This window comes from Dromaius novaehollandiae, chromosome 1, assembly GCF_036370855.1.
Source record: "Dromaius novaehollandiae isolate bDroNov1 chromosome 1, bDroNov1.hap1, whole genome shotgun sequence".
Classification (NCBI taxonomy): Eukaryota; Metazoa; Chordata; class Aves; order Casuariiformes; family Dromaiidae; genus Dromaius; species Dromaius novaehollandiae.
The window spans coordinates 46,525,218-46,541,733 of NC_088098.1; the positions used below are offsets into that span (position 1 = coordinate 46,525,218).

General features: G+C 40.1%; 1 long non-coding RNA gene across 1 annotated transcript in view; it reads right to left on the reverse strand.

Annotated features, from left to right (window-relative positions):
• Positions 1-893: 893 nt before the first annotated feature.
• Positions 894-16,516, reverse strand: part of LOC135328501 (uncharacterized) — a 37,039-nt gene continuing 21,416 nt past the window's right edge. Inside the window, exon 3 of the long non-coding RNA XR_010389439.1 lies at positions 894-2,036. This is a non-coding gene — a long non-coding RNA (uncharacterized LOC135328501). The remainder of the gene's footprint in view (positions 2,037-16,516) is intronic.

Here is a 16,516-nt window from a genome sequence, read left to right on the forward strand (position 1 = left end):
GCAAATCTAAATTTGTCTTTCTATTGATTACTTCTGTTTCTTAACTGGAAAAATCTCCATTTATTTTACAGTCTTCATTTGTTACTTTATATCCAACTCTCCATTTCTTTCAAAGTCACAACTAGCCCCAAATACAGCACTCCAGTTTTCCCTCAGTCTTCTCCATTTTGTCTCTTGATTTTTACCCTCTGGTACAGAGAGACAAGTGCTGCTATTCTGTCTCATGCTGACATCTCAGTTTCGTGATACAAGGGATTTTGGCAATGGAATTCTTCTCTTCCCCCTCTACCAGTCCCTTGTTTTTGCTCAGCACTGGAGCTCTCTCCCACCCCAGTTGTGGTGACACAACTATTTGCTAGGGTTTCCAGAGGCACACTAAACTAAACTAAACAGCTCCCTGACACCAAAAGCAGGAGGTCATACTTCTGCTGTTTATCTCCTACCAGCTCTGGTACTCATCAGACCCTCCTTTGTGCTAATTTAAGGTGCTGGGGGAGGGCAGGGAGCGCAGAAAAAAGTTGGATAGTTTTCTGCTTCTCTAGTGAGCTAAATCAGCTCACAGAAGGGCCTGACAAATATTGAAGCCATTGTCCAGCAGGGGAAGAGAGCCAGTGCCAAGCACAGTGCAGAGCTGGGGACACTGGGGAGAAGTTCAAAACCTCTTTCCACAGAAGTGAGCTGTTACCTTCTGCTGACCCTTTTTTGTTTGCATTATTATCTGATTCCCTGATCCAGCTCGCAAACCCCAAACAGTTTTGTCAACAACTGAGTGAGTGACAGTCTGAATATAGAATTCCTTCAGTTAGTTTCCCTCCAAAGACCATATGTTCTCTGAGCAGTATTTTGCCTCAGACAAGTCTATCAGGATCATTTATATAAGACACTGAGCAGAGGCATGAGAAAGATGAGGAACTGGTGCACAGCATTCAGCTTTTATTAAGATTCTATTAGTCCACCGTATTCCCTGCTCTACCAGAAAAAATAACATTACATATGATGGGTGGTTGTGTTCTGTCATATATTCCCAAACCACCACTGTTCTCAAGTTCGTCTTGTTACTTATCAAGTTCAGTCTCTACATAAACAAGACATAAGCCTGTATTCCTTATAATAACATTTCTAATAAAATTTCACAACCACTCTCTACAGATTTAGTATAAAAGTTAGGCACTAGAGCAAACTTGCTATGATAATTCAGAATTTATCTTACAAACCATTCCAGAAAAAGGCACATCTGTACAGCATGAAAGGACCTTATTTGGCTGCTCTACCTTTTTGAGAGATGCCTAGCTTCAGGGATGCGCTTCAGAAAAACACTTTCAACTATCAGAAAATATATTGTGATAGACTGTATTTCACAGGTAGCAAGATAAGTTTAATACCTTAATTTGACTGACTATCAAGGTTGCAGAAAAATAACAGGGGTGCATTTAGCCTAAGTTCCTTCCATGACTAGAAGAATTCATAAAGGGAAACGCCAGCCAAAGTACAGCTGACCTTGGGTGGCCACTGAACTGACACTGAGGGGAACGCCTCAAAGATCATTCTCCAGGACCCCAGCTCTATATCCTGCAAAACCCTTCTCTCCACTAGACTTCTCAGCTCTGTGGGCTGGCTACACATATAGAAGATCATAACTTTACACTGACATGTAGATAACTATTAGAGTCTTGTCTTCGTCATTTATTTGTTTCTTTCCAAATGCAATGAGGAATTTCTTTAGTTCATCTTACTTCACCATTAAACCTTGCCCAGTGGCAGGAGCAATTTCAGGCTGGTCTGGCAAACCCTGGCCACTTGCACTTCCCAGGTCATAAAACTGATCATCCTGAGGATAACAGACCCAGAAAGCTGGGCATAACCAAGCGCATCCACTCAGCACATCCTAAACTGCCTCTGTCTTCCATGAAGCTGCAACATGCTGACACAGTGGTAAGCAGAATTTTCTTCCTTCATAAGCAGCAGGACAGCAGCCAAAAGACCTAAGGGTGGGCTTCCCTACAGATCTCATTATGATGGATTTCTTCGTCTCCAATCTGTGGAAGCAAAGCAAAACTAGATATTAATAAACAAACAAAAAAACTATTGTCTCTAAAAATAAAAAAACTCAATGCACTAAGAGATCACTGGATTTTAAATATGAATCAGTCATTTCATTGCTTAGAGATATTCCCACTTAAATGCTGATTGCCACAACTAAAAAGATGTATATGAGACTAATGTGGATACGTTTTTTGAAAAAGATGAACTAATTACCTGAGCCTGAAACTGGCAAGTAGAGAGTCAAACTTCATCTCAGTTCTATTGCTACAGTTCTCTTGTTTGATTTTATCTGACCTGTAAAACATAAATATACCTGGATCCGCATCTAGTCTAAAACAACTGACAAAGCTGGCCAGTACCTAGCTAACAGAAATGCTATGATCCTTTGTAATGCAAGCTGAGGACTGGTAACACCGAGTTATTTGGCTATATACAAATTCTACAGCAAGTCTGACTGCCATGAAATTGTCAGAAAAAGGCTAGTTAAGTGTTTGAGAAAGAAACCAGACAATTTCAGAAGTAATATTGCACACGCAGAGACTCAGCAATATCTCCAACTAGCACAACTTCTGATGGCCCAGCTCAGAGGGCATGGTAGCAGCTGAGATAGAGCTGTCACTCGACAGTGACCAAAATGCAGATTGGTTATCAGAACTTATGTGATGCCTACACTCTATCCTTCCAAGGTTTCACTGATTTTAATGTTCATTTATGCAGGACTTCTGAGCAGCTGAAAAAAATATTGCATATTGATTCAAACTGAGATTTATATGGCTAGATGATTCCAGGACTGCTTATCTCTCAGAAGGGCAGTGCTGATCCTCCCCATTCCAGTCCCTATTCCTTCCCTGCTTTGTCCCCTATAAGCAATAAGGCTGGTCGAATAAGCCTCCTTTCTGCTAAGCATTTCTACGAACTTTCTAATCAGACTTGCAAACGTTGCTAAACATGATCCTCGGCACTCACACAACTTTTCCTCACTAGCTGACTGCCATTCACCCAGCTGACTTGTCCTTCATCAGAACTACAATACAGCCATAATAGAGAAAATAGCAGCAAACCACTTCTCCAAGCAGTGTAAAATTCTCAGCTGCAGCCTCCCAGACAAAAAAGGAGCATGACCAAAAAGATATAGCTGACAATCAGAACCATGATTGTTATCCATGTAGTAAGTGTAAGGTACAGTATCTAAAAGAAAGAAAAGAAGCATGCCTTAGGTCACATATCTATACACCTAACAGATCAGGAAGCAAGACAGCATTTTATGCTGCTTAGCCCTGACTAGAAAAGGATATCCTAGGAGCATATTCGCTATTTTCCACTCTTTCATTCCACACATAGTGTCCTGTGGAATGATGGAGCTGAAAAGGTGTGTCTGTTTTTCTCCTCTAATACCTCTATTTACAATATGCTGGCACTGGCAAGCCTGAAGTACAGAGGGAGGGGCGGAGGCTGGATACCAAAACAATATGAAAGTTTACTGTTTTTTCCTTCTTGTGCATTAAAAAGAAATGCAGGAGAGTGGGCTTTTCTTTTTCTTAATTATTTCTAAACAATCCCCATGTATTCACCATATAATGCACCATCTCTGCGGTAACTCCAAAGAAAATTCCTAATTGTTCAGTATATATGCTTGTTTTCTTTGGTTTACCTAGCCACTGGAATGAACCAGGAATGTACCGGATCCATTTATCTAATTGTCATAGAAGGATTAGCAATCATACATGCACAGATTGTCATACTCTTTTAGCACAGGCTTCAGTTTTGCTTTGTCAGAGATTTGCAAGACTCTTGTCAAAATCACATTACTCTTGCTTTGACTGGATATAATGATGTTTTCCCAAGGGCAAAGTTTAGCTAGACAAAGAGATAAAAATATAAGGTCACTTGAATGAGGCAATCTGAGCCGGAATGTACATTCTGAATGAACAAATCTGTAGACTTTGCACAAGGCTTTCCTCTCAGCTCCATGCAGGCCTTCCCAGTAGAGAATATCGGCTTGGTGACTGAAGCACACAGCAGAGAGTCGGCTTTTATTCTTGGCTCAGATACAGATTTGTTGTGTGACCTTGAGCAAGTAGTTTAACCTCTCAATTTCCTCATTTGTAAACAAGAATAATCACCATCTCTTCTCTCATAGGTTTAATTTATGAACACTTGTAAGGAGTCTTGAGATTCTTGGTTGGATGTTGCTATAGAAACAAGAGGCAAAACTACAATACAATCATGTATGATACTTTTAGGACTCCTGTCACTGTAGTACTCAAGTACTTCAGACTTTTTTTTTTCATATGCAGTGGTACTGTCAGTAAGAATGAAATAGCAGCAATGTCCTATTTCATCCATTTTTGGAGACGGGGAATTGAAGAACAAACATTACAACTACACAGCCTTTTGAGCTCAAAGCTGTTCTTTAGTTTAACTTTCAAACTAGCTGCAGACATGAGGTAAATATAGAGAAGACTGAGGAAAGAAAACTCAGACCTACATCTCTCTTAACCTGGGCCCCAGAATACAGACCATATGGGCAGGATGACCATGCTGCACTTAGCTAGCCACCAACATGCATCCTTCTTGCAAGACAGCTGCAACATATTTCCTAAGAGAGTTCAGACATCATATATTGCAAAAGCAGATGATGGGATTTCTAAGCAGCCTAAGAGACCCTCACACATTTAGCAAAAGGTATTCAGCAGATAAGAACCTGGCTTTGTAGAAATGGGTCAGGGATTAAACCAGATTTCGGTTTCTCTGTAGTCCAGACAGCTTGGATACAGCATAGGCACAACTGTGGAGACTTCCCACTCCACTTAAGTCAGAGATATAATTCACATTGACACAAGTCAGCAAGGTTCAATGAGCAAATGACTGACTCAGAATCACAGAAGGAAACCTAAAGCAGGTCTCTCATATCGCACTTCGGTGCTCTGCCTAACAAGCCCATCCTTCTCCTGAACATGTGGAACTGCCAGTGACATCACCGTGAGTGCTGCACATTTAGGAGAGGCCAATAAAGCTGAGATCGCCATGATCTAAGAGGATACTTCTGCATCAGCATTTAGTGCAGGTGATGGTACATGCCATTCCTGCATCAAAGTTAGGCTGTTCCTCAAAATTTAATACTGTTTGAACTATAAAAAAATTTAATTAATCCTTGTAAATTAACACATGCATTTTAATGTCACACTTGCTTCTATAAGTTGACATTTGTCATAAGATTTCTATTAATAAAGTTTGGTTATTAAAAGGCTTTTTGCTGCTCCTTCCCTGGCCACCAACACTGCATGCAGCCAGTTTAATTATAATATTGATAGTTGTGAAGTACTTTAGTATCTATACTCTAAGCCTTCTTTAGGATCTACTAATTGGGCACAGGGGTGAATGACTATATGGCTTAACCTAATGATATAAATGCCAATATAGAATTTATAGAGTGAAAGAGGTAACATTTCTATTGATGCAGATTCAGTCAGTCATCGCAAAGATACATAAGACTACATCTACAGCAACAGAAGTCAGGCTTGAAAGGACAACCTATGTCATTAAGTACCACCATTGGCAAGTGTTGTATATGGTGGAGAAACAGTATCCAAATCAAGATGATCATGAAGTACTAGATTCTAAAGTTTAACCTAAAGAGGTCATATGCCGAGACATTCTCCTATTCACGTGAAGATAATTTTCTAAAAAATTATATACTCCATTTTCTTACAATACTTACAGAAATGCTTTGAATTATTTTAAATTATATTTTTAAAAACATCAACTGTGCATAAAACTTCTTACATAAAGCCTTCGTAAATATTTTCTCTATGCTCCTGCAACATGAGTGTTTGACCTAATGCTCCTTTTTCCCAGATTAGACCAACAAAACCTTGGCAACAGTTTCTGGACACCAGGATACACAGCTGGGTTCCCTGTGGGCCCAAAGATACACTTAGAAAAGTAAGAGTCCAATGCAGACAATTTTCTTCCAGATCCTCATCAAAGTGTTCCCGCTGAATATCCCACTGTTGACAGAGAGACCATATACATTAGGTTGGCCTCGTAAAAAGGCCTTTTTGCAAGGCCATCTTAGTTCACCAATGCCAGCTCTTGGTATTACTTTGCCTGCCTGCCAACACCAAGCTTTGCATAAAACGATGACCTTCAGTACTTTTGCTAAGGAACAGTGCAAATGACATGTTAGCAGCCAAGCCCTGTTGATTAGCATGAGACTTCAGTGGTTTTAGTTGGCAAGCTGCTCCTAGCTCGGTTGCCACATTTGGGGCTATTGTTTGAGGTCTTTGTGGCTTTGGAGTAGCATTTGTATGAATCAGAAAACATAGCGAAATACCTGTATAGATATGATATGTATAGAAGTAAATATTGGTCATTTTTTTATCAGGCAATATATATATGTTCATTTTACTTTGCGGTTTTAGTTGGACTAACATGCATGCCTGGATCAAAGAGCATAACAAAACACTGTTCCTTTAGGTAGCTACTGTTTACTGCTCTCTTCCCACCAAGGCAAAAGCAGGGCAGAATCAGAGATTGGATCCTCCTCATTTGCATCTACATAAGGGAGGAGAAATAGGGTAAGTGTGCAAAGCCTACAATCTCTCTGTTGGGATTTTGCCAGGTGTCTCTCATCCATCACCTGCTAGTGGGAACACCAAGGCCTAGAAATTTCATAGCCTGGCTCCTGCTACTTCCACTCCTGCCTGTAAAGTTCTCCCATTACCGCCACAGGGGATTGCCTGTAAGTGACTGACACTATGCTTTTAGCAGAGGAGGGGAACTCCCCTTTGCCATTGTTTCTCAGGTCATTTCTGATAAAACCAGGTCCATGATTTCTATGTTTTGTTTTACATTTTTAAAGCATCTGCCTTCTCTTAGGAAAGGAGGACAGTCCTGAGCTATCAGCGTTCCATTTTCGCTAATAAAACTCTACAGGTCAATGTGATGCTGCTAGTTCAGAAATCAACAACATGCCAATAAGAGCTTACTGGATTGGAGCCTGGCACTAGGATGGACTCCTCTAATACTATAACAATACTAATAAAAACGAAAAAAAGAGGCAAGGTTTCTCAAGCAAGACCAGAGCCACAGGACTGTGGCTCAAAATGGAATGCTTCAGTTTCTTACACTTCTTTCATCATATAAACCAGCAAAATGTGGTTATCAATTGCCATGGTTCTGATTAGGAAAGTGCAGAGGCAGGATCAGGCTCTTACAGTTTGTATTCATTAACTGAAGTGTCAGAAAGGCAGCCTTGGAGACATTTCTGCACTCATTTAGGGCAGAGACTCCATATCTGCAGCACAGAGTTAACTTCACAGAAAAGGGCACAGAAAATATCTCCCATGCTAAGATATTTAACTGCTAGAAGCAAAAGAAGCAGAATCAACCTCTGACTCTGCCTTCTTCCTCACTGCAGAAATAAAAATGCTAGTATTACCATTAGCTATACAAGGCAGCATTAGCTACTAAAAGAAGTGGAAACAATATATAACACTTTAGTCCATGTTTCACATCAGCCTAATGTGATAAAGAAAACCAGAGATGTCATCGAACAAAACACTTATCTTGACTCATTTAGAAAAGATATAGTACAGAAAATGGCACTACCTGTTCCACTCGAGGTTCTTAACCCTGCCATGCTGCCAACCATGGATAACCTCTAGTTACAAGAGGAAGAGCCTGTCCCCACGCCCAGTCATTCTTTAGCCTCCAAGACTACTAATTAGCACATCAGTCCTGTCTACAGTATGTCAGCTGGAGGCTAGTCTAAAAGCAACAACTAGAAAGGCCTCATAAAAAAAACACTAAATGGTAATAGCCCTCTGATGATCTCAGGTTTCAGATATTCTAAAAGGTGGAAGACACCATCTCTCCCAGCTTGCCCTATCCTAAATCCCCTTCTTCCCTCTTTAGGCTTTTTATAGCCTACCCTCAAGTTTAGGTTTTTAAAGGCTTCATGAAAGCTGCCATATTGTCAAGTACTTCACTGGCCAAGCTGTGAAAGCAAGCAAAGCTGTGCGTTTTCATCCCTCATATTTAAGGTGCAATAGCAGTTCAAGTAACAAAGCAAAACCGTGTCCCTAAACACCTGACTTTTAATGAGCCAGGCTTTGTATTATTGCAGGAACAGCTCCTGAGAACTGCAGTGCCTCCACATTTCCTACCAAAATTAGTATTTCCCTGGGGTGGCTGGGGAAAGAAGAGGAAGGGATGGTGGTGACAGGGCAATGCACAGCACCCCCCAGAGGAAGGCCCTTTTAGGGCTCTCAGGGGTGCGAGCGGCACTCTGGTCCTCCAAGTGTGCAAACACATATTCCTTATAAGTAATCTATGGAGAAACTGAGCAATTCCAGCTCCCTGTTCTAGAATTTCTGCTCCTTAGCTGACTGCAAAGCTTGCGTTTTTAGCACTGGCACATTGGTCAAGAGGTCAGTCATCACATAAGCACTACTGAGTGTATTAATTAGTGTGTTCACATTGTCACTGTGTCTTATTGCCTAATTATTTCATAATCGAGGGCTAAGTACTGAGCCAGATACAAGTGCACAGCTCCCACTGATTTCAAGGGCTCCCTTCACACATAGGTCTGTTGGAATTTACGTTTTTCATAACTTTATTTATCTGACCTGCAAATATTTTGGAGAACATAATGATGCTTTTGAATGTTTGCATATTTGTCTTGACTACGCATTGAAGCTGTACTTACATATGTATCTCTTGCAGAGTTCATTCATGAGGAAAACCACACAAGTCCACAAGTTAATCATTTTCTGAATGTCAAAAGCCAGGGCAGATCAGGATGTACATTGTGTTGGCAGAGCTGCAAATGAGGCTGCTTTAGTATTAATAGCAAACTTCCTAGCCTTGGTGAGATTTTTAAATAGTTTTTGCAGCAGCTTAACACTGTAGCCATGGATATTTGCAATGAGTAATTGCAGAGCACAGGGGAAAAGCATAATTTTAATGAAAAAAGTGGCTTGAGTTTTCAGAAAGTTTAACAGAAAGTCTCCAATGCCCCCTTTTAGTTTTCTGCTTCTGAGTAAGACAGATACTGTGCTTCAGTAAAAAGAAGGGATTTCAAGAATCCACTAATCAGCAGTTTTTATATCCCAGATGTTCCAAATCCACATCGAATAAGATTTTGTTACAGCTGCTAGCTGTAGAATGCGGCTCATTATCTCACACTACATAGGCTTAGGCTTCAACTACAGGACCAACAACACCAAAAAGGCAACAGTCAGCTGCATAGAGTGGCATGGCAAAATATGCCTTAGCTGCTCCACCTCACTGGTAGATAAACATAAAAGCCACCTTGTGAACCAGACTGTTGACTGGGATGACTGGCATGCTCGCACACATTCTGTCATTGTGCTTTTGGGGTTAGTAATATCTGGCGGGGGTAACACGAACACGTGAGAAAGAAGCTTTTCTCAGAAAACAGACTTTTTTTTCCTACATACCTTAGGAATATAAAAAGCAGTGAGAGTCTTGCAATAACTCTTCAGCTATAGTCATAGTATTAGCCACTGGTGAGAGTCAAGAGAAGGGAATCCCTCTGCTAGGGTTGTATTTCATCAGACACTACTATTTTTTTGTCCTTCCCCCTCACACGTTTTCTTTTGGTTATAAACGATGAGACACAATACATCTGAAAGCTACTTAACATTCTGCATCTCTTGCCTGGCCCCAGACTGCCCCCTCTCTCATTCCCAAACGTGCTCCTCACAGTTCCTTACAGAGCACAAGCAGAAAGTAGGTCACACAAATGGGCACTGTCAGATAACTAGTTTCAATTTATGGAGATACTGTTGTCTCTGTAGTACCATAGCAAGTTATTGTTACAAATCCTTAAAAGTTTGTTTTAGCCTGGAAAGCTATTAGACTTAATGAGCTAGGAAAAAGGGAAGGCTTTCTGCAGGAATTTCATCTGGTTAAGTCAACAGACCTCTGCCTGCAGAAAACAGCTTCCAAACATGAAGCCTCATTTTTTTATAATAAATTTTTTACCTTTTCCTATTTATGATGAAAATGCTACCAAACACCTAAACAACTTAATAACTGGGTTTTATTTCCCCTCACCCCCACCTTTGTCCGCACACGCCAATCCCCCAGTCTCAATCAGTCATTTCAGCTTTTACTGACAAGCAGCAATGGATAAAAATGCTCCATGTATTGATATGCTTCCTACAGCCCAGTGATAGTGTCCCACCAAGCGATAAGGAGTGAACATCACACTGGAAGGAGTTGATGGGACAGAAGGGAAGTGGGGGTTACAGATCTTTTAACTCCCCCATTAAAGCCACCACAAGTTGGTTACAGTGGCAGGTAAAATACTCCAACAAAAGCATGATTCAAGTTGACAATGGTTCTCCAAACTTCAGCAGAGTTTCCAACAGTGCTCACAGTTTTAGTGGATGAAAGGATTGATGGCAGGGAAAACAGTATCTGCTCATTAGCTCTGTGGTCTGGCAAGGCCAGGATGACAGTTTTAATAGTTTGATGTCAAATCACCTGTCAGAACAACCATCTGTTGCCTCCAGGCTCCTGTCACATGTGAGAAACATGGTACAGTAAATAACCCTAGGCTGGTACTTTGTTAGACCGTATTATTACATATTACGGCAGTAACCTCAAGCAGTGCTTTAACTCCAGTCACAACAAACCCTATTCAGATTTACTGCCTTAAACAAAGGGGTAACCACTTCCTCTCTGAAAAAACTCAGCAGGACAGAAGTGCAGAGAAAAGAATGTTCAGAGCAGCCATAAACACACCAGAGGTGAAATTTTAATCTCACCAAATCAACAACTTCAATGAATTCAGCAGGACCAAAATTTAACCCTGTATGTCTGACTCTATGTTGCTCAGTGAAGCTAAGAGAACAATCACTAGTCATCACTCCTCCTGCCCATAGCAAAGCCCCAAAGTGCTGCCAGGCCAACAAAAGGGGATGTATTATTAAGCTGGGATCAGGGGAGGGAGGAAATCAAAGTTGAAAGTGCTCCAGTAAGCCAGGGGCAGCAAGAGAGTCCTAAGGGAATTGTTTTAACTGACAAAACATAGACCAGCCTTTCAGCTGGTTGAAATATACAGGGAATGGAAAATTGAACCTTTCCCTTTATATATTCCACATTATGCCTAATGTATGGGTTTAATGTTCCCACTGCAGGTAGCAATCCTGTAGATACATTCCAAATACCTGTATTTGAACAGATCGTTAAATCTTGCCCCAAAAAGCAGGATCTCTCCCTTTTCCGAGAGAAGACACCCAGTTTCCTAAGTTGGCTAGTACTTAGGCCTTCTGACTGTAAAAAAAGACTACTTTAACTACTAAGGGTGGGATTCACCTGTCCTGATGAATCTGTCTAGCGAGGTAGAAGTTAGGTGTCTGATCCAGCCAGCTGTACAGGCCATCTGTACCAAATAGAGAGACTTTCAGATTTCAGAAGAATGATTCCTCCCATTCTAGACTCCTAGAATAGGGGGCTAAGAAGATATATACCTCCAGAGGGCAATTCAGATCACCTACTTTACACTGAAGGATGGGATGGATTGTGCTTCTAAAGTGCAGAAATCTCTCTATTTGCTATAAGGAGAGATGACTAACATTTATCCTCTAATTGGCTAAAGTTATATGAGATATCTCATCCTAAATCTTTAAGTTTAGAGCACAGATGACCCAAACTCTTCCCCCTTAAACTTCTTTTAGAAAATAAGAAAGAACAGAGAAACATCATTGTAACAAATCTTCTCCTTAACTCTTGGGTAAACGGATTCAAGTAAGAAAGCAAAAATTAGTATATTATTACCATGTCTAAGAAGAACTGCCCTAATATTACTAAGCTGCTATTAGCTTCCTCTGGAACAGTAACTTATACATATTCTGGCTAGTAAACTAATGGCATAAGACACTTTTTGCATCTTACACTTTCTAATCACACAGGAATATTTCTAGTTCACCATACCTGAGAAAGTTCAGTGTGAAAGCCTCAACAGCACTTGGGGCTCAAAAACTCTGCAGTTATCTAACAGCACTAAATTCAAAAAACAGGGTTAAGTGTAGAAGTCAGCAAGAGACTTTCCAATTTCATGAGGTCATCCCAGCCAATTAGTTACAGTTTAGACTATCAGTTATGTATCTTAAACAGCTATCAAGATTTTGGTTGATAGCTTTTCAATACTGTCCATTTAGTGCTTCCTTCCCAAACACAAGCATTGTCACTATTCCAAGGTAATAAATACTATAGTCATTGCAGAACAGAAAGTACACTGCTATGGGAAGAAATTCAAAAGGAGTGCCAAAGTCTTGTAGTTAATAGTTCATTTATTTTGCAGCACTCACCAGTCCTGCACATGCAGTCAGAAACGTACATGTACCTCAAAACTGAGCCTTGACCTGCTGTCTCTTATCACTAATGTTAGTGGAATTACTTTACTGATACATTCAAGATTTAATTTCAGTATATTTAATTTTATGCCATTGAATCTTAGACATGAGTCTTCCTTCCATGAAACACTAGGCATAAATAATCACAAAACAAGTGAGTTAAGCACCTCCAAGCTACCGTGAGACTCTAACCAAGAGAGGATCCAATTCTGCTTGGTGCTGTATAGTCTCATAAGAATGTCTACACTTCTGGCATGACTGCATCTTCTGAAGGTATACCCGAACATGTAGACTGCAAGCAATGTACCACTGCTGCTACAGAACTTAGAGCAGAGCGCAAAGCCTGCCTGAAAAGCAGATTCAGGAAGTTAATCTGTGCTAAATTCTGTCCTCATGAACCTACACTGATAGCAGTATTTGACTGGTATTAATTAATTTAAGGCTAATGGTATGTAAGATGGAGTCATAATGTCATTGCTGTGTAGATATCTTTTTAGTAAGACATGGTATGTTCTGTGGTAACCACAATTAGACAAAGGTAATATCATGGCAGAATGGGGACTCAGTGAAGTCAGAGGGCTTCCTGAATTTCGAGATAAAAATGGCATCCACATACTAATAGAAACTACCTGGCAAGAACCACTCATATGGGTACAGAAAAGGATAACCCCTAGACTTCTGTCTCTACATATTTCAGAAGTAGCATTTGGGGTTAAGTCAGCCCAACATAACTCACTTTCCTTAATCAGCACAATGGCAGTTTTTTGTCAACTTTGCTTCCCAAATTTACCCTCCCATTTCCCCCCCCCACACAAAAAACAGTAACAGCAACTCAAAAGTAGCAGAAGCAAGGGTTGCAATAGTATTAATGACTGATGTTTATCTCTTTATTAAATCATCTTGAGAGCTATGGATGAGAAGCAGTATGTAAAAGAATTATTATTCTAACAGTTCTCCTTACTAACCTCTTCTCTCCACAGATAATTACAGCCCTCCCTCTTATCTCTGCACTGCTGATTGCGTAAGTCACTTGGAAGATGACACCAGATCTTCAACATCAGAAAGTGGTGGCCTTAAGCAATAGTTGACCACTGGGTTCAAATATGTACAAGAGGTTTCTATTATACTGCTGTTATTACACAGTCCTCCGAATTTCTTATTTCCAGACTCTTCCAATACAGTTAACCTCAATACACAGTGATTAGTTATTCACCTGAACTCAAGAGCTGAAAAAAAGAGAACAAAATAGGCAGAATACGTGTGAATACACTGTCAATCCAAAAATGCAACTTTTGAGGTGCTTTACACTTTTGATTCTTTTGAGTCTTTCAACTCACTTATAATGTGACCACCACTAACTGACACTGTCATCAGACTCTATAGCTGAAATACTAACACCCCATTTTTGAAAAAGAAAACAGGGGAAAGTAAAATAGAAAACATTTTAAAAGGACTGATTAAAAAGAACTATTTCAACAGGAAGTTCGCAAAAAGAACTCAAAAGGAAAAGCAAGTAAAAGGGAATAGGCAGGAAAAGATTGTTTGATAATAGGAAATTTGTGTTATATAGCGTTTTGATTTAACAGTAGGTTGACTAGCACAAATATGAATTTTCCGAGCTTTAAGATTTGAAAAACAGTCACACCCTTTCCTCAGTCCTGTCATGAAACATCCCCTCGATTAGTTACCCGCTTCACAGAAATAAGTTGAAAAATATATTTTCATGTATATATCTTATATATAATGCTTTTCATGTATATATCTAATGCTGAAGTATCAGCTTCTGCTGATAAAGGAACCTGGGAAGAGCAAGCAGAAGTGTACCAAATTCCCCTGTCAGACAGAACAGCAGGAGTTTAAACAAGTATGTGGCAATCTCAGTATTCTAAGCACCAGTGAGACTTTGGTCTGCTTATTTGGTTCTCAAGGGTAAGACAAACTCTTGGGCAAATCCTGCATAATGAAAACTTTATATTTAATGCCTAAACATACAGTGTTAATGTTTAGGTCTAGAAACCAGATGCAAACTCCCCACACAAGGGAGCACAAATCTAGGAGCTCATACTCAGATATTGTTTCAAAACCCACATGACAGTCCTTGTAAGTCTGCAAATGTAAATACAATCTGCTTGTAGATTTCCTTGTATTGCCACAGTAACTCAGTAGGGCATCAGGGAAGAAGATGCTTTATTTGGTCACTAAGGTTCAAACTTGCTCCTGTTGAAGCCATAGTCCTAATTCCCATGGACTTCAACTAGGAACTGCAACTGGTTCAAAACCCCTAAAAATCAGCTGTAATAAGGCTGAGCCATCAATGAGGGGCTGCATTCAACCCCCCTATTTGAAACTGTTGAAGTAATCTTACACTAGATGACCAAGTTACACAATTTCACAATAAATATTGGGTACTTCTAAGTTATTTTGTCATTTGAAGACCTGAATTGTAACGGAAAGGAAGCAAAACAGCAGATAGTGATATTGCAAATCTTCATATTCAAAAACAGGGAATCTATCCAAGAAACCCAAGACTGTCAGAGACATTAAGAGATTTTTAAAATATATCTATGGGTTTGTTGCCTTCTGGTTCAATGTTTCAGGTTTGTGCTTCCTGTAATTACAAGTGCTTGAAACTTTTCATCTTAAATATGGGATCTATCCTCTAACTCCAGGAGCCAAGGCTTTAGACACACACATAATAGTTTGAGATTTGACATAATGCACATTATTACAATTGTCATCACTGCATCTTCTTCCTGCAGGCATCTCCTGTGACTCTGCTACCACCCAAGAGTGGGTTTTTTCCCAAGTCTAGCCAGACACTGAAATGAAAATGTGTAAATCTTGGTATGATGTCTGGCCTACATTACGTAGCCAACAAACCACAAAAATGCACTCCACAGTATATGAATTAATTGTGACTATGGAGTCCTACAATGACTGTTCTGCAATTGTAACAAATGCCTTGAGGACATTAAGGGTTCAAGTAGGCAATATCTTGCTAAGTACCAGACAGCCCCATACATTACCACCAGCAACTGGAAGACATCCCCTCCTCTCCTAAGCCCTGTGGCACCAGGTCTCCACCTGGCCCATGCAGCTTCTGCAGGAATATATTCTCATGCTCTCTGAATCCTCAGAAAAATTGGCTAGTGAGGTAACTGAAAAAGTACAGAAATCACTCTGCCCTTGCTACTTCACCTAAAGAGTTGAAAGCTTGCTCAGGTATAGACACAAGCAAAGACTACACATAGCAACAATTCTATGAATACCATGGATCCAACTGAGATCATGGGCCCATTTTTCCAGGTACTGCATAAACATTTAGGCTTTTATCTTCGTGAGTAAAAGCCAGAAAACAATTGTGATTTGCACATCATATTGCAAATTGACATTTGTTTTTATCCTCTGTACAGATGAGACCCAAGTAAGTCACAGTAGCCAAGAGTAGCCCAAAGGTTAAGCAGACTTTCCTAACACTGGGAGACACAAGGAATACAGGAAGATAAGACTTTAAATCTGAGACAAGTACCATAGCCACCATCCTATACTTCAAATCCCATCCTGCACCTGAAAAGGTGTTACAGAATCAGACACATTCTGATTCAGTGTAAAATAGGTTTTTACAAGTTCGTATTTGCCAGAGCATTCCCAAACAGGTGTGTTCTGTACCCTTGCCTGGAGATGACTTTGCTTTATATATCACACAGTAAAATTAAAGATATAGCGGGGATAAGGTATTTTGCAGCAGGACATCTAATGTGAATAAGCTATTGAAGCAAAAAGATATCTTTCCTTAACAACAAAGACAAGGCTCCATTATGGGGTACTACCTGGCCCAAACACACAAACTAAACTGCTTTAAGGACGAGTATGATGTAAATTCATGACATGAATTTAAGCTTGTGACATAGTTCCTGGGTTTGTTACTGTTTGTGGCTGCCTCCAAAGTAGACCTGATAGTAGCCTTGATCACTGTTGACTGAGCTTGTTTGCACCTATGGACACCTTATCATGCCCTTTAGCTGGGCCCCTGAAAGAACCAAGAAGAAATGTTTTTAACATAGTGTAGCAAATGACTTTTG